The following is a 23,143-nucleotide window of genomic DNA, read 5'->3' as shown; positions in this document are numbered from 1 at the left end:
GGGCCTAGGTCCCCAAGTTAGCTTGTCTCAGTGGAGGGCCCCTTCCCCATGCCTCTCACCACAGGGATTCGGTGACTCACTCTGAATAAGGCATCATAAATTTCTTCCTAATAACACACTTGTCACTGAACCATTCCAACAATTTGGCATGGCAAGAGATCTGGCTCCAGGCAGCAGGGTGGGTAAGTAATCTTCTGTTTATAAAGTGTTTCCCGCCAAGGGCTGGAGAAGGGCGAGGACCGCCCAGCCTGGGTCACACATGCCCTGTGGAGCTGGAATGATGATGCCCACTTTACAGGTGAGGGACGTAGAGACTCTGCCCCTCAGGCCCAGCAGGACAGACCCCGCACCTCACCCCCAGCAGGCAGCACCACGGAGGGGTTACGACAGTAGACGACTCGGGTTTGAATCCCGGCTCTGCCACTTCTAAGCCAGACCACCTTTGGCAGGTTCCTCCAGCCTCCGCTTTCCTCATCTGTGAAATGGGGATAATTCCTAGTTTGTGAGGATTTTGTAAAGATTCAGCGAGGTACGTCAGGTAGAGAAGGTTCTGCGTGGCGCCAGCTCACAGCAAGTGCTCTAAGTGCAGCTGTGGGTATTACGGACACCCGTCAGGTGCCCCCTGTCTCCCTCTGGCTCAGGACCACCTCACTTGGCTTCCTGTTGGCCTCTCCTTTGGCTCTCTGTCCCCTCATGCTTTACTGTGCGTAAAGAAAGGTAGCCACTCCTACCTTATATTACTTAATGATCTCAACTAGTATTTGAGGGAGGTGGTACTATCCACAGTGGACAGGGGTGGAAACTGAGGCTGGGCGAGTTCGGGTGACTTCCCCAAGGCCACTGCTAGGGGCGTGACAGAGCCAGGATTTGGGTTCATTCTCCCACAGAGTAGCTCCCAGGGGAAGCCCATGATCAAGGACCAGCTGCACCAGGGAAGTTCTGGATGTGGTCGAGTATTTTTGTCACTGCATTCTTCCCGGGCATTTCACTCTCTGGACTCTGGACAGTGGTCAAGGAGGTATGAATGAGAAGGCAGAAAGAGGACCTCCGTTGGAGGGTGGTGTGAGGCAACTGAGCTGTCATTTACTGCGCCCTTGCCATGTGCCCTCCTTGCTATCAACTGCACGTGTCCGTTAATCCACACACACTCCTGGGAAGTAGGCCTAGTGCGGTTCCTACCATACAGGGGACAATGAGGCAGAGAGTGGTCAGGTCACTGGTCCCAGGCTGCACCTGGGTGTCCACCTGTGTTGTTCATCTCTCCACCTACTGCCTCCCATCAGGGTGGCACGAAGTTGGGCCACAGCACTCAGTTTTAGAAACCACATCCAGGCTAAAGGACAGCCACCCACCACCATGGGCAGAACTCCCTTCAGGAGCCTCCCGGGCCTCTCACTAAGCATCTTGGAGTTTCTTTGTGCTGGGGGAGGAAGGGGATCAGTGAGGGGCAGCTCCTGCCACTTCCATGCATGGGTGGGGGACAGAGGTGGCATCAGCCCCGACAGCAGCCTCCACAGGATTCTCTACCTCAAAGCTACCTCTGTGAATCTGCAACAGAGCCAGACTTCATTAAACAGCAAGGCCGGTCCTGGGGCCCACAGGGTCCTCTGTCTGTCCCCCGACTAAACCTGTCCCCCCCCACATCCCCGAGGGTGGGGGCAATCTCCCTGGGAGCAGGAACTCTGCCTCATCCCGCTCTGTACCTCCATCGCCCAGAACCGTGCCCGGCCCTCAACAGACATTGGTAACTGGCTGACTGACATACACCAGCCAGCCCCAGTGACAAACAGAACAAATGTGGCGGGACTTTGCTGGGTTGCTGAAGGGTGAGGGGTCCAGATGGCGCCCCAGACAGCTGCTGTGTGGAGAGCTGAGGTGGGGCGGCGCAGGGAGGCTGGACCGAAGGAACGTGTGACTGAACCCAACAGCGCTGGTTCGAGTGGTTTGAGGGCAGCCGCCAACCAGAGAGCAACAGGCTGGCCAGCTGCGTTCTGGGCCCGGGCCGTACAATGTCAGGGCTGCTAAAGGGCTTCGGGCCCCGGGACTGCCTCCTCCACCATCACTGCTCCCCAGAGTCCACCCTGAGTAGGGGCTGTGAGGCCAGGGAACTCATCCGGACCGGGAGTTATAAGGTCTAGGTTGGAACCACCTCCTCTCTGCTCACCGTGTTTCCCCCGCCCAGGCGGGTGACCTCGGGACTGTCCCTCCATCTGTGGATTGTTTCCTCACACCTCACCATCTATAAAACGGAGCTGTGTCTCCCTCACAGGTCATGCTGTGGATGAAAGAGCCCAGAACTTGCGCAGGCCCCCTTCACAGCAGAAGACCCTAACTCTGTGGAGAAGCCACATCCCTCAGGTATTTCCTCCAGTGCAGACTTTCCATACCCCAGCTCAGAGCCCAGCACTTCTTCCTCCACATTCCTCCCCTCTTCCCTGCCCACCCTCCTGGCCGCAGAAGTGGGCTTCCCTGTGAGCAGTCCCTGACACGGAAAAGGAAATAATTAGCATAATCACCAATTCAATTCTCTCCGCTCTCTTCTCTGGGCCAATAATTTGCACACATCACATTAAACACAAAAGCAGCCTCTGGAAAAAGTGGAGAAGGCATGGAGGGATGTGAATGACAAAGATGATCGATCAGAGGGTTGGAAAATGAGATGGATGTGAGATTAAAGGTTAAGGCAACTGAAGTATTTAGCCCAAAGGAGAAAGAAACGAGAGGCAGGCAACTTAGCCATCCCTTCCTGGTTGGAAAAAGAATATTCCCCCTTGGTTCTTTCCCTCCTCAAGCCTGCATTCTCTTGTCATCATTCCCCTTATCACACCCATCTTTGTGTTCTTTTTACTTGTCAATTCATTTTGACCTTTACTGAGCACCCACTCTGTGCCAGACAATTCGTCAGGTTCTGGAGATGAAAAGACAGTCTCTGCTTTGCAGGTCAAGTGGGAGAAATGGACCCGCACTACCTACACTGTAGGACCCCAACTACCCATGCTACAGGATGGGGGTCCTATAGGACTACAGGGCCTGTCTAAGGCCTCAGAGGTAGGAAGGACCAAGGCCAGGTGCTCCGGGAGCTCGGGAGCAAAGTGCGCCACTCAGCCCCGTCTGGGCTTCAGAGATGGTTTCCCGCAGGAGCTGATGCCCGAGTAGAATCCTGAAGAAGGAATCAGTGACCCAGGAGAGGCTGGCTGGGAAGGGCACTGCGGGCAGCAGGAGCACCCGAGGGAAGGCCCAGGACATACAGGACAGAGTGTACACACGCAATGACAGACTGTCGGGCCTCCTGAAGCAGGAAGTAGAGACAGATCGGTACGAGCCATGGCCAGAACACCAGGCAGGGCCCACAGCCCAAAGCCCTGGACTCTGAGGTAGGGAACTGGCTTTGTCCAGAAGTAGCAGCACCCAGAGTGTTTAGAATGGCACAGGGTACATGCAGCACTGATAGGCACTCCCCTCCCCACCCCACCAAGAAGCACAAGAAAAGTGCTCCTCGGTCAAATCAGTTGAATGATGTTGAGTTCAACCAGTGGTTCTTTGCAAAAGGGGACATTTGGCAGTGTGTGCAGATGGTTTTGTTGTCTTCATTTAGGGTGGGGGTGGTACAGGCAGCTCGTGGGTGGAGGCCTGGAATGCCGTCCATCATCCTCCAGGGCACAGGACAGCCCCCTACGAAGACCCCTGCCCCGCTCAGGGTTTCCACAGCCCACGCACAGGCCCTGCCGGTCACTGATCTCTGCGCTGTTATGGTCTGTTGGCTGGCCCGTCTCCCCACTTGGCTGTACAAGGTCTGGGTGGCTGCCAAGTCAGTATGTGCGGGTGGGAGAAGGGAAAAGATAGACGAGAAGAGGACGTTTGGGCAGGGTTGGGGGGAGGGGGTTGCACTGGGTGGAGTCTGGCTCGTGGGGGATACCCCCGCTGGCAGGGTTACTGGGGGTAATTCTACGGGGTCTTTCCAACCTAGCAGCTCTAACCAACCATAGCTGGGGGTGTGGGAATCAGACCCCGCACTGAGGAGCCGGTCAGATCAGAGTCGGGGATCAACTCTGTGCTAGACATTAGGGGGGGTGCTCGGATGAGCATCCCCCACAGCCAACTTTTTCTTCACTGTTCTATTTTTCTCCATAGCATCTTTTAACCCATTTTTCAGTTTATTTGCCTGTCTCTTCTCCTCACTCCCTTCCCCACCTCAGAATGTGGCTCCATAGAGCAGGGGCTTTTCGTCTTTATTGTTCACTGCTTTATTTCCAGGGTCTAGAACAGTGCCTGGCACACAGTATGTGCTCAGTTAAAGTGTGTGGAGGCACTGAACGTCTGAATGCGCCCCTGCTCTACCGCCTGGAGAGCTAGCCCACCACACACAAGTCCTCCTCCTCTGCACCAGCGAGGATGGGGGCAGTCCCGGGAAGCCTACCTCCTGGACCACGCAGGATTTGTTCACTGTCAACAACGTTAATTCCAAAGCTGCTTTGGGGGAAGACGCAGGAGCTTCACACACACACCCTGGATAGTCCCTGGAAAATCTGGAATAATGGACTAACACTGACCCGAGGGAGGAGAGAGCAGGCCAGGATGATGCAAAAGGCCAAGCAAGCTGGCAGCCAAATGAAGTTATGGCCAGTTGACAGGACAATGGCATGAACAAAGGCCTCCCCGTCTCCTGGAACTGCTGCCAAGCATGGTGACACACGGGGTTAATCGCATCTGAGGGCACGGCGCTGCCCAGGAGCGGCCCGCGGGGCTGGTGGGGCTTTAGTCACTGCCAGCTTGCCTGAAGAAGCCCATTCATCACTGTGCGGGGCCAACACGGTGCACCCCAATTACACACAGGGAGCGAGGACCAAGGTGGGGAGGGCAAGTGCCTGCTGGTTCCCTTGGAAACACATTCAAGAAAATAAAAAGGCATGAGTAGAAGGAGATGTCTGGGTCTAGCCAGGCTTGCCAGGGAATTGTGTGTCTGTGGGGGGCCGCTGACTGCCAAGGCTGTGGCCCGTAGGGCTTTGGCTAAGCCGGGCTCATGGGCTCATGGGCTCATGGCCTGGTCTATAGGCAAAGATTTTAAAAAACCTGGGCTCAAATCCCAGCTAACCGTCCAAGCTGGGGTTCCAGGCACTGTCATTTTGAGCTCTGTGGCCTCAGGCAAGTCATCCATAAGAGGTATATGTGGGTGAAGAGAGGGTTTATCTGCTCAGCTCGCCTAACAGGTTTACTGGGAAAATTAAAAAGATAGGGCAAAAGGAAGGGCCTCGGGAACCATACAGCCTGGAGTGAAGGCACGGGAGGGATGCGGCCCGGTCCCCTACCCTGTCCCAGGGCTTTGTGCTTTGGAAACAACAGCCAAGCATGTGAGGGTGGCCTGTAGTCACCCGTGAAAACCAAATGGCTTTCATGGCACACCCATCTCTGAAAAGGAGATGCCTTTTCAGATCTTCGGGCGGTTCTTAGAATCCCACTTCAGGCTCCCTGGTGAGCAAGCTTATGGACACCCACCAGACACACAGTTCATTTGGGCTGTTCTGAATGGTTACTTTAGGCGGATAAATTTATAATCAGCTTATAATCCCACGGCATTTTCCACTTTGTAAAACTCATACAAATGTAATCCTTAATTAACACCAGAAGATTGGCATTATTATTATTTCACAAAGCATAATTTTAAAGGATCAGAGAGGTTGGGTGAGTTTCCCAAAGCTGTACAGCCAGTTTGTATCAGAGACAAGCTTGGAGTCCAGGCTCCTGATTGCAGGTTAGATTGGTGCCTGCTGGGTAGACAGAACTGCTTACCCTTCCAAAGTGTCCTCTTCTCCTTCTTTTCTAGGGTCTTTGGTTTGGGGCCCACTTTTGTTGTCTGCATTGCTTAACCACCTTTCCTGACAAATCTAAGCAGAACCGTCTTTCGGAAGGGGATGGCCTGGAACACAGAATTCTCCCTGGGAAAGGTGGAGCCTGGGCAGCTTTCTCAGCAGGTGCTGTTCCACTGGGATACTGAGCAAGGCAGGGCACCTTACCTCATGGGCATCACGCTGTCTGGAGGACTGCAGACACGACTCTTCCAACATCTACAGTTGCTGAGAAGGTGGTTACAGTAGAGCTCCTAAGTGCGAGATGATGGACACTCTCTCTCTTTAAAATAAGCACAGTGCATGTACTTCCCTGTGGAGAGCTTGTGTCTGGATTCTGAATCCTGAGAATAAAACAGAGGGAAGGGAACTTCAGTTTATACTAAAAATGAATGTGCTCTCTGATTTTTAAATGACACTTCACATATTACCAGCCCACATCTAATTCTTACCATAGCCCTGTGAGAGTAGTTATAACCCTGGGAGGCACTATAATTCCATTTTAAAGACTGGGGACACTGAGGTTTAAAAGGGCATAGATGACTTGTCCAAAGTCACACGGCTGATACATGGTAGTGATGGACCAAAGACCTGGTTCTTCTGTCTACATGTTCAAGGCTTTTCACAGATGGCAACATTTTACTTTCCATGGGGGAGAAGTTTACTAACAGTAAATTCCAAGGTTGATTAGAGCGAGGCACTTCTAATGGGGATCCCTTTAAATTCCTTGTAACATTATTACTTTTCTCTAGGAATCATAAAATCAGTCTAATGGCATCTAATCTACCCTTATCACAGACCCATGATCTGATGTCTTAGCAGGTGTTGTGTGAGGACAGAGTCATGTATGAAGAGACTCACCAGTCACTGCTTGAGGTTAGGTGCTTGGGCGTTGCCTGAGACTGTCTTTAGAAATTCCAGGCCGGGCTAGTGGTGCTTCAACAAGCACTCACAGAGCAGCACAAGGTTCCTCGCTGGACGCCCACAAATTTGAGAATAAGTGTGTATCATAGTCCCTATCTTCAAGGAGTTTACACTTGATAGGAAGGTGAGATTTGTTATAAATTTTGAATGGCAATGAACAAAACAGAATGGAATGAAGTGCCCATCTGTTTGATACAGAGTCCAAAAAGGCTTCACGAAGGAAGTAGGTCTTGAGTGGGTCTCGAGAACGGGTAGGACTTAGAGGGGTAGGTTTTCCATTCTGGTGGAGGACAAAGTGCCAACAGCAGGTGGAGTGTGAGGGATGCATGACTCCTAGCACTCTGGCCACAGTGCACACATTCCCCGAGTCCTGGTAGAGCCAGGTTTTAATCTCTGAGTCTTTGTTACCTCTTCTGGAAAGAACTTCTCTCTCTTGCTTCCTTGTCCCCCTCTCTCTCATGCCCCGTCTACCTGTTAACGCTGGTTAGTTCAACCTCCCTTCTATTAGGAGACCACCCGTGCCCCCCCGCAGGGCTTTGCCTTCCTTTGCACAGCACTGGGCATGTGGCATGATGACGAATTCATAAGTCTGTGACCCTTGAGAACAGGGATTCCTTGCTGTTGGTTTTTGCATGGTCATTTGTTGAATAAACACAAATGAAAGACGGCAATGCAGATTGCATGAACAAATCTGCAAGAAGACTCCTGCTACAGGACCATGTGGGCCAACACCCAGAACCAGTGTGGCCCTGGGCCACTGCATGCACGATGCCTAATAAATCTGAATTAATGTTTCTTTGATGAATGAATGGTTGATGGATTGACTGAGTTATATATATATCATGATGAATATCCATCATAACTATTCAGCTAAAACTTGATTGATGTTTTAGTTTTAACCTTATTTCCTTAAAGTCCATGAAGCTTAAACCAGGGAAGAGTCAAAATGTGCAGGGCAGGTGAGCAATGTCCAGAGGGAAGTGAGACGGTGGGGCTGAGCTGAGGGCTTAGCAACAGCCAGCAGGCGATCGGCAGAGTCTGGAAAGGCAAGAGAGGTGCTAGAGACGCGAGCAGGAGCCAGGGAATTCAACTCTTTCATGAGGACCTGGGGCACAAGTAGACCTTGAAGCAGGGTGTGTTATAGGGTTATTATTATTTTTTCTTCTTTTTAAAGACAGAGGCCCCTCACTGAAATGGAGAGACTGCACCCGCCAGAGCAAGACTTAGGACCCAGAAGACTGGTGTTAAGGATATTACAGAAGCTTGGGTGTGAGCTGGCTGAGGCTGCACTAGGGGGTTGGCTATGAGGACAGAGAACAGCAGAGGGGTTTGTGAGTGGGAAGGAGCGAGCACGGACAGGACCAGTGGCAGCCTGGCCTGGCAGGGGCCCAGGGGTGCTGGTGATGCGGGTACAGGAAAAGGAGCTGAGAATGATCTGGCTGAGGAAGCCAGGTGGATCCCAGTTAAGATGAATCTGGAATCTGGAGGAAGAGGTACAGTTGGGCTGAGAGGGAAGAATGAGTTATTTCCAGAATTTTTCTACACGTAGGCTTTGTTCTGAGTCTAAATTATATGATTTTCAGAGATGTAGCTATACGTGGATACTGATAAATTAATGCTTTCTCAATTAACATAATACTTTCCCACATTATTACAGATGCTTCTTAAACATTATTTTTAATAAGGGGCAAACTGGGAATAAATACACAACCTGTCAGAGAAAGTGAGTCAGACGTGCTAATGGAAGAGGGTTTCCCATGCTCCCCAGGCACAAGAGCAGGCCAGCTGGCCCGTCCACAGGTCTTCTGGGAGGGCCTGTCCTCAGCCTGTGAGTGATACAAAGAACTCATGGAGAGCCTGCAGTCATACTCCAGAGGCCCGGGGGGAGAGCACACCAGCCGCGGTGAGGTCTCGGTCACAGGCCCACAGCCTGCGAGAGGTATGAGGGACCCAGAGAGCAGTCTTGGCCTCAGCGGATGGAGGGGGTTGGCCTGCGGGGAGGCTCTGTGACTACGAAGGAGGGTCTGAAGAAAACGTCCCCAACAAGCTGGGAGGAGAAAACGAGACTCTGTCCTTGAGAGTATTTCGCAATCTCAAAAGCTGAAAACAAATACTGTCATTATTACCCACATTCAAAACCATTAATTCAAAACTGATGGAAGTTTTCCTAATATTCATCTATAAAGCCACAGGGGTAGAAAGGAGACTTTTTGCTACACTCCACTTTGCATCTTTTGAATCATTCAGCTGTAATTAAAAAAAATACATTGAATCTATGCAAACCAATTCTCTCTTGTTCATTGACAGCAGTGATGGAGAAACAAGTCAGATCACTGGGGTTTTTTTTACTTGTCCAGAAAGAAATCATAAAAAGAAAGGGGATGATTGCATCTCACAGTGACTTTTTTTTTTAAAGATTGATTTATTTATTTGAGAGAGAGAGAGAGAGAGAAAGAGCATGAGAGGGGAGAGGGTCAGAGGGAGAAGCAGGCTCCCCGCTGAGCCGGGAGCCCGATGCGGGGCTCGATCCCAGGACTCCAGAATCATGACTTGAGCCGAAGGCAGTCGCTTAACCAACTGAGCCACCCAGGAGCCCTCACAGTGACTTTATTCATTTGAAAAGCGTGATGCCCATTCCTAAAATAACACTGAATGATCACATATTAAGAGAAAATGAGCCAGAATAGCTTTAGGGGATAAGGACATGGCATTAATGTATAGGACTTAAATTCCAGTTGGGTTAACCTTCTTGGTGCCTCAGTTTTTACATACGTAGAATGGGTATAGCAAAACCCACCATGAAGAATCATTATGAGACTCAGTTGGGAGAACTTCAGTGAAGGCAACTAGCACCAATGACCTGAAACTCTATCCATGTCTGTTCACTGAATCTTAGAAATACCAACTTTCCGCAATTATTTTTTTATTATATAATAAGTTGTCTCTGGAAATAAGCACCCAGGGCTAGGATGGGGTGACCAACTGTAGGCTAGGGTTCAGATTTGCCCATGACTATTCCTGTTTTAGTATCAAAAATCCTGCATCTCATTGCTGCTATGAACATTGGGGTGCATGTGCCCCTTCTTTCCACTACATCTGTATCTTTGGGGTAAATACCCAGTAGTGCAATTGCTGGGTCACAGGGTAGCTCTATTTTTAACTTTTTGAGGAACCTCCATACTGTTTTCCAAAGTGGCTGTACCAACTTGCATTCCCACCAACAGTGTAAGAGGGTTCGTTCCCCTTTCTCCACATCCTCTCTAACATTTGTTGTTTCCTGCCTTGTTAATTACCCACCATTTGCATTGACATGGATGGAACTGGAGGGGATTATGCTAAGTGAAATAAGTCAAGCAGAGAAAGACAATTATCATATGGTTTCACTTATATGTGGAACATAAGGAATAGCATTAGGAGAAGGAAGGGAAAAATGAAGGGAGGGAAGTCAGAGGAGGAGACAAACCATGAGAGATTATGGACTCGGGGAAACAAACTGAGGGTTTCAGAGGGGAGGGGGTGGGGGGATGGGTTAGCCCGGTGATGGGTATTAAGGAGGGCACGTATTGCGTGGAGCACTGGGTGTTATACGCAAACAGTGAATCATGGAACACTGCATTCAAAAACTAATGAAGTACTGTATGGTGACTAACATAACATTAAAAAAAAAAAATCTTGCATCTCAGAAAATCCCTCAGTCCCAAGCAAGCCAAGAGGTTGGCCAACCTAGCAATAATGGTCACCAATGATGCCATCAAGAACCAAGTTACTTTCTTTTTTTTTCAGTTGGCTTTTCTGACTGTTGCTTATTGCATCATGATTGCAAGATGGCTAATGCACTTCCAGCCATCATGTCTGCATTCCAGGTAGGAAGGAAAGGGAATGGCAAAAGGATCAAAGGCTTTCTCTTAGAGAGGTTTGCCTCTTATTCTGGAAAGAAAGATTTTCTTGAAGATTTGCACTTACACTTCACTGGCTAGAACTGTTTCACATGGCCACCTCCAGCTGTAAGAGTAGCTGGGAAAACTGAGGACAGTTGACCTTAGAACAATGTGGGGATCAGGGGCACCAACTCCCTGTGCAGTGGAAAATCCATGTATAACTTTTGACACCCTAAAAACTTACCTACTAATAGCCTACTGTTGACCAGAAGGTTTACCCTGAACATAAACAGTCAATCAAGACATATTTTATATGTTATATGTATGACATACTGTATTCTTACAATAAAGTAAGCTAGAGAAAAGAAAATGTTATTAAGAAAATCATAAGGAAGAGAAAATACACTTAGTGTACTGTAAAAATTCCACGCAGAAGTAGACCCATGCAGTTCAAAGCCATGTTGTTCAAGGATCAACTGTATTTTGTTTCCAACCCCAAAACAGAGGAGGCCAGGAGAGAAAGTGATGAAAGCCTCTGGGTGGTCAATCCACAGTGTCTGCTACAGCCCCTCCCTCTTTACTCCCCCAGCCAATGCTGAGCACCTGCGATGTGACAGGCAGTGTGCTAGGATCTGCGCAGGGCAGAAAGATGAGTACCGTACAACCCTCACGCCAAGTAAGCTCACGGTCTGGTACAGTCTGACTGACATAAGGCAGAGGGGATTATGTCAGAAGGCAGCCAGGAGAGAGTGGGAAGCGTGCTGGCAAATCCTGCCCAAGATGCAGGCAGGAATGACAGGGTTGGTGGATTAGCCAGGCAACAACGAATGTGATGCATCTTCCAAGCACGGATAAACCCAAAGATGTGAGGGCAGCCCTTGGCAACAAGAAAGCTCCAGGAAGAAGAGCCAGTGGGTGTGAGAAGAAGGAATGTGTGTGTAGCGTAAGTACCTCTTATCTCTGAAAATGACCTGGCCTGGGGGGCCTTTGGTTGTTGCTACGGCTTTAGGGAGCCATTTGGAAAACAGGGTGTGCACAGGTCTGAGTGACCTTGAAGTACACCCACTAAAGAGCTGTAAGAACTCCTCATGGAGACAAGTCACCTCGAGTAAACGGGATTCCAAACCCACCCTTGAGAAAGAGAAAGCCAAACCCATATCCTCTGTCTGCGGATCCTGCTGGGCACCCGAGCCCTCACCTTACCCCTGTTTCCTAGCCTTTTGGCTTCTGAAGCCAGCCCCCTCCTCTCCTGCAGCCTCCGCTCCCGCAGCGCAGTTGTTGGGTCCACCTCCAGGCCGGCCCGGCCAGCCCCCGAGCCAGGCAGTGCAGAGGCCGTGGCCCCAGTTGCCGACGAGTGCTGGTGCCTGGTGCCAGCAAACTGCCCAGGTTTCCAGGCGAGTGGCAGCACGCCCCACTTTCCCTGGGTGGTGCTGGCCACGGCAGCAGATCCGTACCTGTCCCTCACAAGCCTTACATTACCTCACGGAGGCAGCAGACAACCCCACAAGGCGGGGACACCTATCCCCAGGTAGCTCAGGAGGAAATAAGGTCCGGGGAAGTTAGGTAAACTGCCCCCAGATGACCCAGCTGTTTAGTGGAAGAGGTGGGACTTCAACCTGGGTTGGATTCTAAGGCCTCCGCTTTTCCCGCTGTTGTGCACCATTTCTCTCTACACAGCTGAGCTCTCTCTCCTTAGTCCCGCTGCCTGCAAGCTTGCCTTCGCCCAGACCCCTGGCCCTGATGGCATCCTCTGGGGGAGCGTCTTGATCGCCGGAGCCTGTGATGAAGCTTCATTGATCACTCCACCCAACAAATATTTATTGAGTACCCCCTACTGGCCAGGCACCGTGCTGGGCTGCTATGTTATTTTCTGCTGCCTCAATTTGCCCACAGCTGGGCCCGCTGACCTCCAAGGACCATCGGATGCTGGCGCTTGCTCTGTCCTCGGGGCGCCCAGGCGGACTGCCTGTGGCCAGCTCCAGCCAGCCCAGCGCCACGGCGGGGCCCCTCTTCACCTCCCCCCACCCCCGGGCATCAATGGCCCACTCCGGCTTTGCGTCTTGCCCTCTGCGCCAGACCCGTTTGCTGCCTGGGCCTGGCGTGGCTACCTCCGAGGCTGTCCCAGCAACGGCAGTGCCACTAGCCACCGCTGTCATCACTCCGGGGTTCCCAGGACGGGAAGGGGGGAACGGCCCCCAGGTCCATCTGATTCTTGACAAACAATACGGTGAAAGTGGACATTACAAGAGAACATATTTGGTGGGGTGGGGGGGATGAGCTGCCCATAGTCACTCTCTCCTCACTGAATGGAGGGTTCTAGAGGGGCGCCATGGAGGCACAAGAAATGGAGACTTGGGGGGTAGGGATGAAAGGGGTAAAACCCAAGTTTACTCAATGTAACTGCATTTTTTTTTTCTATTTGTAAAAGTAATACATGGTCATTGTGGAAAACTGGAAAGTACTAAAAAGCATAAAGAAAAAAGAAAAAAGAAAGTTAAAAAAAATTGGCAATTACTAAAAGTATAAAGAAATAACTAAATACACTGTGTGATTCCATTACCCAGAGATGATAACTACAGTTAACATTTTGTGTGTTTACCTCTAGATTTTTGTCTGTGCACACATGCGGATTTATTCTGTACATACTATTCTGTAGCAATATTGTATCACTTCACACTATATTGATACCCCACCTGAGCAAGTGTTTCGGGAAGAGGTCCTTTTCAGCGGCCCCACAGGATTCCATCGCATGCGCACGCCATAATTTCTCTGGGCTGTGTCCTCTCCATCCCTGTTTTGTCCTAAATAAATAATGCTGAGATGAACCCCTTTGAACCGAAGTATTTGCGCACACATCTGATTTTTCCCTTGGGCTGAACTCTGAGGGACACGGTGTGACAAACCACTTTGGCATGATCTGTCTCTCTGCCCAGAAAGGAAGGATGGATGGGGATGGCAAGCGTCACCACCAGGCTTTCTGAGCAGGAAATTTAGGGATACCCAAAGGGGGACATGCCGAAGCAGGGGATGCCCCAAAGCTTCACTTTTCCCACAGATTTTCTTTGAAGGACGCTTGCTTTACTACTCAGAACTCTTCAGCTTAGAAATCTGAGGAACCAGCTCAAGAAACGGAGACAAGAATGTCAGGCAGGAACCTTGCCAGTCCTCAGAGAGGGCCTGGGAAAGAGGAATACCAAATTTCCTCTCCTCTCCCTCTCCTCTCCTCATCGCTTCTCATGGACCAGTGTGTCTCCAACTTGAGAGTGCATCAGAATCACCTACAGGCTCATTAAAACACCAAGTGCTGGGTTTCTGACTGAGCACGTCTGGGGCAGGACCGAGACCCTGCATTTCTAATACATTCCCAGGTGATGCTGACACTGCTGATCCAAGGACCACGCTGGGAGAACCAATGCTAGAGTACAACATGGCTGCTGGTGCAGGGCACACACCTTCCAGGACGGCTACCACGCCCTGGTTTCTGAGTGAATCCCACCCTCTCACCGTGATCCTGCCTCATGGCACCAAAGCCAGGATGTTACCACGTTCCATCAGGAAAAGACCTCCCTCCCAAGAGGATTAGGCCCAAGAGGGGGCTGAGGTCGCTAAGGCCTTTTTCTGAGAAATGACTCTGTCCGCGTTCAGGAGGTTCTCTCTCTCACAGTCTAACTTGCTTTCCTCTGGCCTGACATCTGGATGCTGAGCAGTGGGTAAGGAGCGTCTCCCTGTCTCAGACCACGGGCTCCAAAGCGCTCCTCCGGTCCGGGTAGCCATGAAGCAGGGCTTGCTGGGGAAGTCTGGGCAACCCTCCACAGGATAGGGCCACAAGTAAGGAAGGGCCCTTCCCCGGGTCTTGGGTTGCTTCAAGCCAAGAGGCAGCCAACGGTGGGGAGCTTACCATCCACCGAGAAGCCATAGAGGAGCTCTGGTAAAAACAATATGACATGGTGAGAGGTCTTGTAAGATTATAAAAGAAGAACCAACACTTACTGAGCTCCTACTTAATGCCAAGCACCGAGGACCTTACGTTGATCGCCTGATTTAATCTTCCCTACAAACTTACGAGTGCAGAGCTGGGATAATATGTATTATCATCCACATGGAACAGATGAAGAAATTAAGGCACAAAGGCTAGGGTGCTTGCTCAAGCCCACTCAAGCTCTTAACGACCACTCTGCAGCTACTCCTGGGAGAAGCCAGAAAACTAAAAAAGGGCAGAGGGGAGGAAACAAACGCACGTTTTCCTTAGTTCAACCATTCTATTAACACTCCAAGGAGGGGAGAACTATCGCCGTTTTATAGGCAAGGAAACTGAGACGTAGTGAAGAAGCTTCCCAAGGTCACACGGCTGGTGAGAGCCGCCCCAGTTGTGGAGCCCAGGCCTGTGAGCCCCCAAAGCCCATCTGCCCCCACATCTACCAGTACACTTCTCAGGAGACGTTCCTTGCCACAGGCGGAACAGGCAGGCTTCAGTGTAGGTGGCACTGGTCAGCTGTTTGTTCGGGGGACAGCGAGAGCAGGGCTACAAGCCTGCGACGAACAAACACTTGGGGCATGAAAATGCATGCCCATATGTCAACAAAGGAAGGGCACATAATGACATATTCTTGAATAGACTTCTAACTGGACAATTAAATAAACCACATCTGAATATTGTGACAAGCAAAAGGGATTACAAAATTAGTACACATTAAAAACTCAGGATATAAAACTATTTACTATTACTATTTAAGATTCCAATTTATCATATATATATGTACCATATATATATATGTATCATATATATATCTCATATATATATGCACCACAAAAATATCTATAACAGCCTGGAAAAAAATACACTATCTAGTTAAGTGGACTTCCCAGGACAGTAGGCTTATGAACGACTTTTATTTTCTTTTTTACTTTTCTTTCTGTATTTCCCAAACACAACAATCTTGCATTACTTTTACAGCCACCAAAAGAAATCCAGTTTGTTTACAAAGATGCAAGTGCAGAGCTTCTTTCCTGACACCATCTATCAGAGAGAAGATGAAGTCCCTCCTCCTGTCCTGACCCTCTTCTTTTCCTGCCTTCCTGCTTCACAAGTTGGTTTTCCAAGACTTTTCATTTGTGAGTTGTTGTTTACTTTACCTGTTGAAAAATAATTTTTGTGGGGGTGGGAGAGATAGCATTCAATGGTTCCAGGGGGTCTGCTCTGACGCCCTCAGGGAGGGCTCTAGTTTAGCAGTTTAACCATGCCTGGAACACACATGGGAGCCCTGGTCTCCTCCGAGTTTCCGCCCCCCGGCCAGGTGGATGTGGGCTTTCCCCTGAAGTCCTCATCAGACTTCTGAGCACATAACCCTTGAGGCTCATTTTGCTCTCTCTACCTCTCTCTGCACTTAAATGATTGCCTCTTTAGAAAGCAAACCCTCAAACACAAGTTGAATTTCCTATGATCTTTAAAAGCTTTAAAAAAATCAAACCAATCTGAAACTTGGTGATTTATAATGATAAAGTTGACTCCATTTTTTAATTTTTTATGATTACACTCTCATAAATTTCCATTTGTATCTGGAGGATTTTGACACAGATGCTAAAGTATATAAAAATAATTCTGGAGCTACATAAAAAGAAATCAGATACAAAGAATGGCCACTAAAGATTGAAACAAAAAACTAGCTTCAATTTAAAAACTAGTCCTTAAGTTGACTTAAAAAAATAATTCAAAAATCCCCCCTGCCCTCCCCATACCTAGATTTGAAATGGACCTTTCCTCCTTCACCCTGTGTAATATTTTTAAAAGTCTTGGGCTCCATTTTCAAACTAAGTTCTGTATTTTTTAAGGGTGACACATGTCAAGTAACTAGAAACTGGCCTTGGCTTGGAAACCCTCCCAGTTCTTGTAAACATGCCATCACTAGTTCCTTTCAGGATGATGAATCCTATTGATTGGCTCAGATCGGCTTGTGACCCGGCAGCGTTATTAGACATTGGCTATAAAGCATCTCCTTATGAATTTTTCATTGGCTTGAGTGTCTGGAGAGCTGGGCAGCTGCCTCCCCGAGTGTTCACTCTCCTTCCTCGCCCTCCCTCCTCCTCTCTGTGTCTCAGGGCTGATGATGCCACTCTGCAGGGCCACGTTATTGGATCAGAGTGATTAGCTTTACAGTCTGATTTTCTGAGTCGAATCCAATTTCTTTTTCAGGTGCAGCGGGCTTACGAGTAGTCATGTGCTTTTTGTTTTGCGATGGCATCACAGGATTACTAGCAGATGCAGTAAACTGATGTCATTTCCCATTAACCGTATTCCCCATGATACTAAGACAATGTGTCACTTTGCAGTTACATTCCCGAGCATTCTTCAGAAGAAAGAGTGCTTCCAGCAGCTCAAGTAAAAGCTGACAAGGAGGCAAACTCTTGAGAAGCACTGTGTCAGGCACTTCCAAAAATACCTTAGCTCACGATTCTAACAACCCCAAGAGAGGAGGAACATTATTCCCCCTTTTACGCTGGTAGAAAGTGAGTGTCTGAGAAATTCGGTAGTCTCTCATAATTCATATTGTGGATTTATCGAGCTCACACTGAAGTGGGTGGGAGGATGAAACCCCAAGACTCCAGACTTGATCAGGTGGCCAACGCTAATCCAAGAGTCATCTTCTTTTGAGAGAACAGGGAAATCTTCACTCTGAGCAAACCTGTGTGTCCTGCTACACCTGCCGCGCCCCCCACCCCTGCTCCGGGTATTATATTCTAGATCTGGACTCCATGAAAAATTCAAGTTCTCGTGTCTAGAAATAGAGTTTGTTCCTATTAGTGTCTGTATCCAGGTGAAATTGAGTTAAAGTAAACTTCAAGCGCCAATTTAGGGGAGAAAATAACACAAGGTCAGTAGGGTCAGCAGTGGTTGGAGAAGGGTAGAAGGCTGAAGGATTAACTGTGAGTGTGGATGAGCCTTCTCTCTCATGTGCATGGCCCTCTCTCTGGTCCTGCTTCCTTTGCAAACACAGAGGCCCTTTGAGAAGCCTTTAACACAAGGTGAGTGAGCACTCTGAGTCCCTATTCTAACTCAAGGATAGCCATTCTGGAATATCACACGTGAAAGAGGAGATTTTTCTCTGTCCTCTAAATTACCGCCTAGATCCGCAGTCCTCACTCCCAGTGGACATCATCTCTGCTTCCTGATGTTTTATCCTGAGGAAAGAGCTCTTGGTAGAACACCATAAAGTCACTTCCTTACAACCATGCTCTCCGAAAGCTTTGGAGGTTCTCATTTCCTGTCAGCGATCCTGTCAGGATCACCTTTGTAATCTCATTCCCCCCTAAGACCTCCACATCCACTGTGGTCAGGAGGGCATTTCACTGGCCCACAGGAAGGCAGCCCTCATACTTGTGTTGTCTTCAGGTGTGTCTCCCAGGCTGGAAGTTGCCTTCTCTTCCCCACTCTAACTAAAGTCAACCTTCAAATTCAACTTAGAAAGGCCCCTCCTGCTGTTTCAGTCCCTCATTATTCCAGCTTTGAAGCCATCAGTAGACTCATCCCACCATTAAGCGGAGACCACAGTCAACCCCCAGATCATCCTTTAACACAATCCCAGTGCCTAGCACGGAACAGGGGGCCATGATGTCAGTGACCCAGGTTAATTACTCTGGCTGGGCTCATTGTGTGGCTCCTTCCTGGTTCATATGTAGTTTCTTCTGACATGCTGTTTCTTGCTTTTCCCTTGTATTTACACATCTTTATCTTCTTGCACAGAACCCAGTCCATGCTGCTACTCTAGGAGGTCATCAGCAACTACCTGTTGACTGGCCATTGACAATGGAATATATGATGGGATGCTATGTAACAGATAGACATGAAACTGGACTGGTGTGTAGTTTGAAAATTGGGGGCAAGTTAACCACTTAATGGTGGAGCATCTACAAAGAAACCAGTCAAACACCTCTGTCTTTTCCCTGTCCTCCATCCTGTTCCCAGCAAATTTCTTAAGACAGGAATCTGTATCTATTCCCTTCATCTCATACCTTGTCCATTTAATCTGATTTATTTCCCACACTCCCTCCACACAGATGCACACTCTCTGAAATGCTCTAACATCCAGATATAATAGCTTTTCTTGAATTCTATCCTCACTAACCTTCCCAATGAATTTGACATTGCTGTTAACTATCTTCTTGAAAAATCTCCTTCCCTCATCTTTGGAGTGATTGGAATACAGTTTGCCTCCCATCTCTGACTAACTTCATTTTTGTCTCCTTTGTTGGCTCCTCTCGTGCCTCACTTAAAACATGGTGTGTCCTAAGATGTGTCCTCAACTGAATGTCTCTTTCTTGTCCATACCTCCTTACTGGTGATCTCAACTACTCCTACTTTTTCAGTTAACATCTCTGTGCAGATGCTCCCAGATCTTTACACCCCAAGTATCTACAGAGTTCTTTCATATTTCACCTGTCTGCTGGGCCACATCGTCTAGATAATCCCTCTAGTCTTTCAAAAGCTGCCGTTTAAAAGTGAACGAATCAACTTCTCTTCAAACTGGCCCCTCCTAACTTCCCTATTAATACTTGTGAAAGAAAACATGCCACTGACATTGAAATACATCCCAAACTGAATAATCGTCCACTCCTTCATTTCTCTCAATCCCATATCTAATGAGGTGGCATTCACTGAGGTGACATTAACTGAATGCCTACCAATGCCAGACCCTGGGGATGTAGTGTGGAAAAAATAAAGGGGGGTGAGGGGAGAGGGAGAGGGAGATCTTATCCCAAAGAACTTATTATAAGGGAAGGACAAAAAATTATTCCTTCATTTAATGAAAGTTTCTTGAATAACTACTAAAAGCGAGGCACTGTTCTGGGTACGAAGTCCTTCAATCCCACCTCTGCAGTGTCTCTCAAATCTACTTCAGTTGAGTTTAGAGAATAATCATTAGAGCTTCCAGATCAATGTTTTTTAAATGGGAAGAATGGGCTTGTTGTCTTAGGAATTTATTTTTTCTACTAGTAATTATCGTGTTAGCTGTTGGCTTAAAATAGATACTTTTAAGAAGTATTTATCCTAAATCATTATGTCTAACTTTTATTTTTATATTAAAATTTGTTTCCTTATCTTCCAAAGTTGACTAACAGACCCTCCATCCTCTGTCTCTTTTGTGCTTCAACTCAGCCCAGATGCCACCATCAGACAAATATTTCTGCAACAGAGCTCTAATTGCTCCCTTGCTTTGAAATGTTTGAAGGCTCAGCAAATATAATCTCAATTCTGCAGTCAGGAATTCAAGACCCCCACCCTCGCTCTAATCTTTCCTTCTGGTCTTACCACCCAGTTCCCTTTCATGAATACCTGTCTTTCATCCAGATAGGATTACTCAGTGTTTACAAACATATTCCACGCTTTCTTATCTTACCCAAAGTTGTGCCCTTCAAGTGGAATGCCATCTGGTCCACCACTATTCTCTCAAATTCTTCTCTTATTTTTTTTTAAGATTTTTTTAAAGATTTTATTTATTTTAGAGAAAGAGGAGAGAGTGAGCATGAGTGGGGGGAAGGGCAGAGGGAGAGGGAGAGAGAATCTCAAGCAGACTCCATGCTGAGTGGAGAGCCCGACGTGGGGCTTGATCTCATGACCCTGAGATCATGACCTGAGCCAAAATCAAGAGTCAGAAGCTTAACTGAGCCACCCAAGTGCCCCAAGATTTATTTATTTATTTGAGAGAGAGTGTGCGCGCACACAGGCACGCACGGAGGGGGGAAGGGGCCGAGGGAGAGAGAGTCTTAAGTAGACTCCTTGCTAAGCACAGAGCCCAATGCAGAGCTCAATTCCATGACCTTGAGATCACGACCTGAGCCGAAACCAAGAGTCGGAGGCTTACCTGACTGAGCCACCCAGGTGCCCCTCAATTTCTTCTCTTCTCTTTCAAGTTACAGCTCACTTGCTTTATCATTATAAAGATGTGTGCCTTATTCTCCCTAACAGCTTGCAAAGACATTGAGGACTGAGTTCTAATCACATTTATGATAAGTCTACCCATTGCACCACATACAACTTGTAAAGGGGCTTTCTCATTATGGATATGGATGCTGAATAAGTATTTACTAAATAAATGTTACCAGAAATGATTTTCTAATGGTTTCATATTTGTACATTATTTCTTTCCATCATGATTATAGAGCCTTCAAGAGCAGGGACCATGTTTCCTCCTTTCCCTTCATTTTCTACATGTTCTTGTACAGAACTACACATATACTACAAGTATAAATGTTAGCAGAATGAACAAGTGATAAGTTATGCATTTTCATAGAAAAACAGTATTATGTTAAAATCCGTAGTCTTATTCTACAATCTAAGATTAATACCATGTTTGGACACTAGGGAAAGAAAAACAAAACTAAGGAAAGAAAAACAAAACTGTAGCTGGTATATTAACAACCATAACATTCTTTAGCTTTTTTTTTTAAGACTTTATTTATTTGAGAGAGAGAGAGCCAGCGAGAGCGTATGCACATACAAGCGGGAGGGGGGGGAGGGGGGAGGAGCAGAGGGAGAGGGAGGGAGGGAATCTCAAGCAGACTCCCTGCTGAGCACGGAGCCGGATGCAGGGCTTGATCTCATGACCTTGAGATCATGATCTGAGCTGAAATCAAGAGTTGGACTTAATTGACTGAGCCACCCAGGTGCCCCTAGCTATTTTTTTCTTTATGCTTCCTAAAGAACTATTGCTTCTCTGTAACAAAATCTATCACTTTTTATGTGCTTATTTTCTAACTCCACTGAACTTCACTAGTAGTTCTTTAAAAAAATTATCTTAAGTTTTCTTGGTAGATAATCATTATTTGTAAAGGTAATTTTGTCTCTAAAATAGTTATATCATTTCTTTCTTTTTCTTGTCTTATTGCATTAGTCAGAATTTCCAGATCAGTATTTTTAAAATGGAAAGAATAGGCCTCTTCCTTTTAGTGGTTTTTTTTTTTTTTTCCTACGAAAAATGATCATGTTAGTTGTTGGTTTAAATTAGATATTTGTTTTAAGAAGTATTGGGTATCCTAAATCACTGTACCTAAACTTTCCTTTTTATATTAAAATTTTATTTGTGCTCTTATCTAATTGCTCTTTTAGACTGAGCTATATAACTTAAGTGAAGAGGAGATTTGGCAACTGTTCAGTGATATGATCAATTATAGACAGTGAAGCCAGATAACTTACATCATGAGTCATTTAGCCAACTTTACTGATAAAATAATTAAGAGAATTAATGAATATGGATTAGCCTTTGTACCATTTAGATGTGAACTTTCTGGGATAAAGTTGACAAAATATGAAAATGCTAGTGAATTCTTTCATCCTTTCACTCATCCATTCAACAAACATTTATTGAGTTCTGTTGTGTGCCAGACATTATTCTAGTGCTGGGCTATAGGAACAAACAAGACAAAGTCCCTGTTTTCATAGGGCTCTCATACTAGAGAAGGCAACGATAAATTAACAAATAAGTGAGCAAGATATTTTCAATATTCACAAGTGCTATAAAGATAAGTATTAGGGAGGGACTGATAGGATGGGTTACTCCAGCCAAGGTGGTCAGAGAAGGCTTCTCCAAGAAATGATATTTGAACAGAAACCTAAGTGACAAGAAACAGCCAGCTATGTCAAGATGATAGGGAGACAACTGTAGGCAGAAGAAATAGCAAACACAAAGGCCCTAGAGTGAGAATGATCTTGGCATTTTGCAAGAACAATGAGAAGGCTGAGGAGCAGCTCTTGGAAGGAGAACAATAGGACATGGGTTTGGAGTGGTAGGAGGACCAGATGATGGTGAAAAATTTAGGTTACATGTACTCACAGAAATCATTTTTAAGGGTAAGGATAATAATACATTTGCTAAGATGAAGTATTTATACTTAGAATATTTACAAAGCAAATTATAAACATTTATAGAATTAACTCAAATCTTAAACAGGAAATAAACCTAGATAAGGCAAACAAACTTTCTCCTACATTCTCTACATTCTACCCCACATCAACATTCTCATTTACTTGTGTTTTGTCACCTTGAACGGCAACAAAGATCTTAGGACGACAGCATGCATTCCTGGGAGCAAAATTTTCTTACGCAATAGATTGTGAGCCACTATCTTGTTGCTGGCTTAAGTGATTCAGAGAGATAGATCATCCCGACCAATTAGCCCTGGGCTTTACAAAGCTGAGTCACATCATCTCTACTAGCTGCAACCCTCGTGGTAAGTTAAACAAAACCACATGACTTAGTTCCTTTCTTTGTACTCTTATTTGGAGGGAAGAACCAGCAAACGAAACACTTTCAGTCCCTACTAAAATTATCCAAAAATAAAGTATGTAACAAATGGGTCTGGGTGACTCAGGGTGGTCACTCGCCATGTGTCTTGATTTAGACTCTGGGGCTATTTTTGATTTGTCATCACTGGCTGGCTGTTTGGTCTCAGAGCAGGCCCAGCACACTGGTCAAAGCAGTGCTTTGTCACAGCACAGACACTTGT

General features: G+C 47.2%; 1 long non-coding RNA gene across 1 annotated transcript in view; it reads right to left on the bottom strand.

The window, feature by feature from the left end:
• The window catches only part of LOC118546797 (uncharacterized), an 89,313-nt gene that overhangs the window by 40,742 nt on the left and 25,428 nt on the right, over positions 1–23,143 (bottom strand). Inside the window, exon 3 of the long non-coding RNA XR_013449872.1 lies at positions 6,012–6,187. This is a non-coding gene — a long non-coding RNA (uncharacterized LOC118546797). The remainder of the gene's footprint in view (positions 1–6,011; positions 6,188–23,143) is intronic.

The sequence above is a fragment of the Halichoerus grypus genome, chromosome 7 (assembly GCF_964656455.1).
Source record: "Halichoerus grypus chromosome 7, mHalGry1.hap1.1, whole genome shotgun sequence".
Taxonomy (NCBI): domain Eukaryota; kingdom Metazoa; phylum Chordata; class Mammalia; order Carnivora; family Phocidae; genus Halichoerus; species Halichoerus grypus.
Note: the sequence above shows the minus strand (reverse complement) of the source record. Positions and strands in the feature narration are given on the sequence as shown.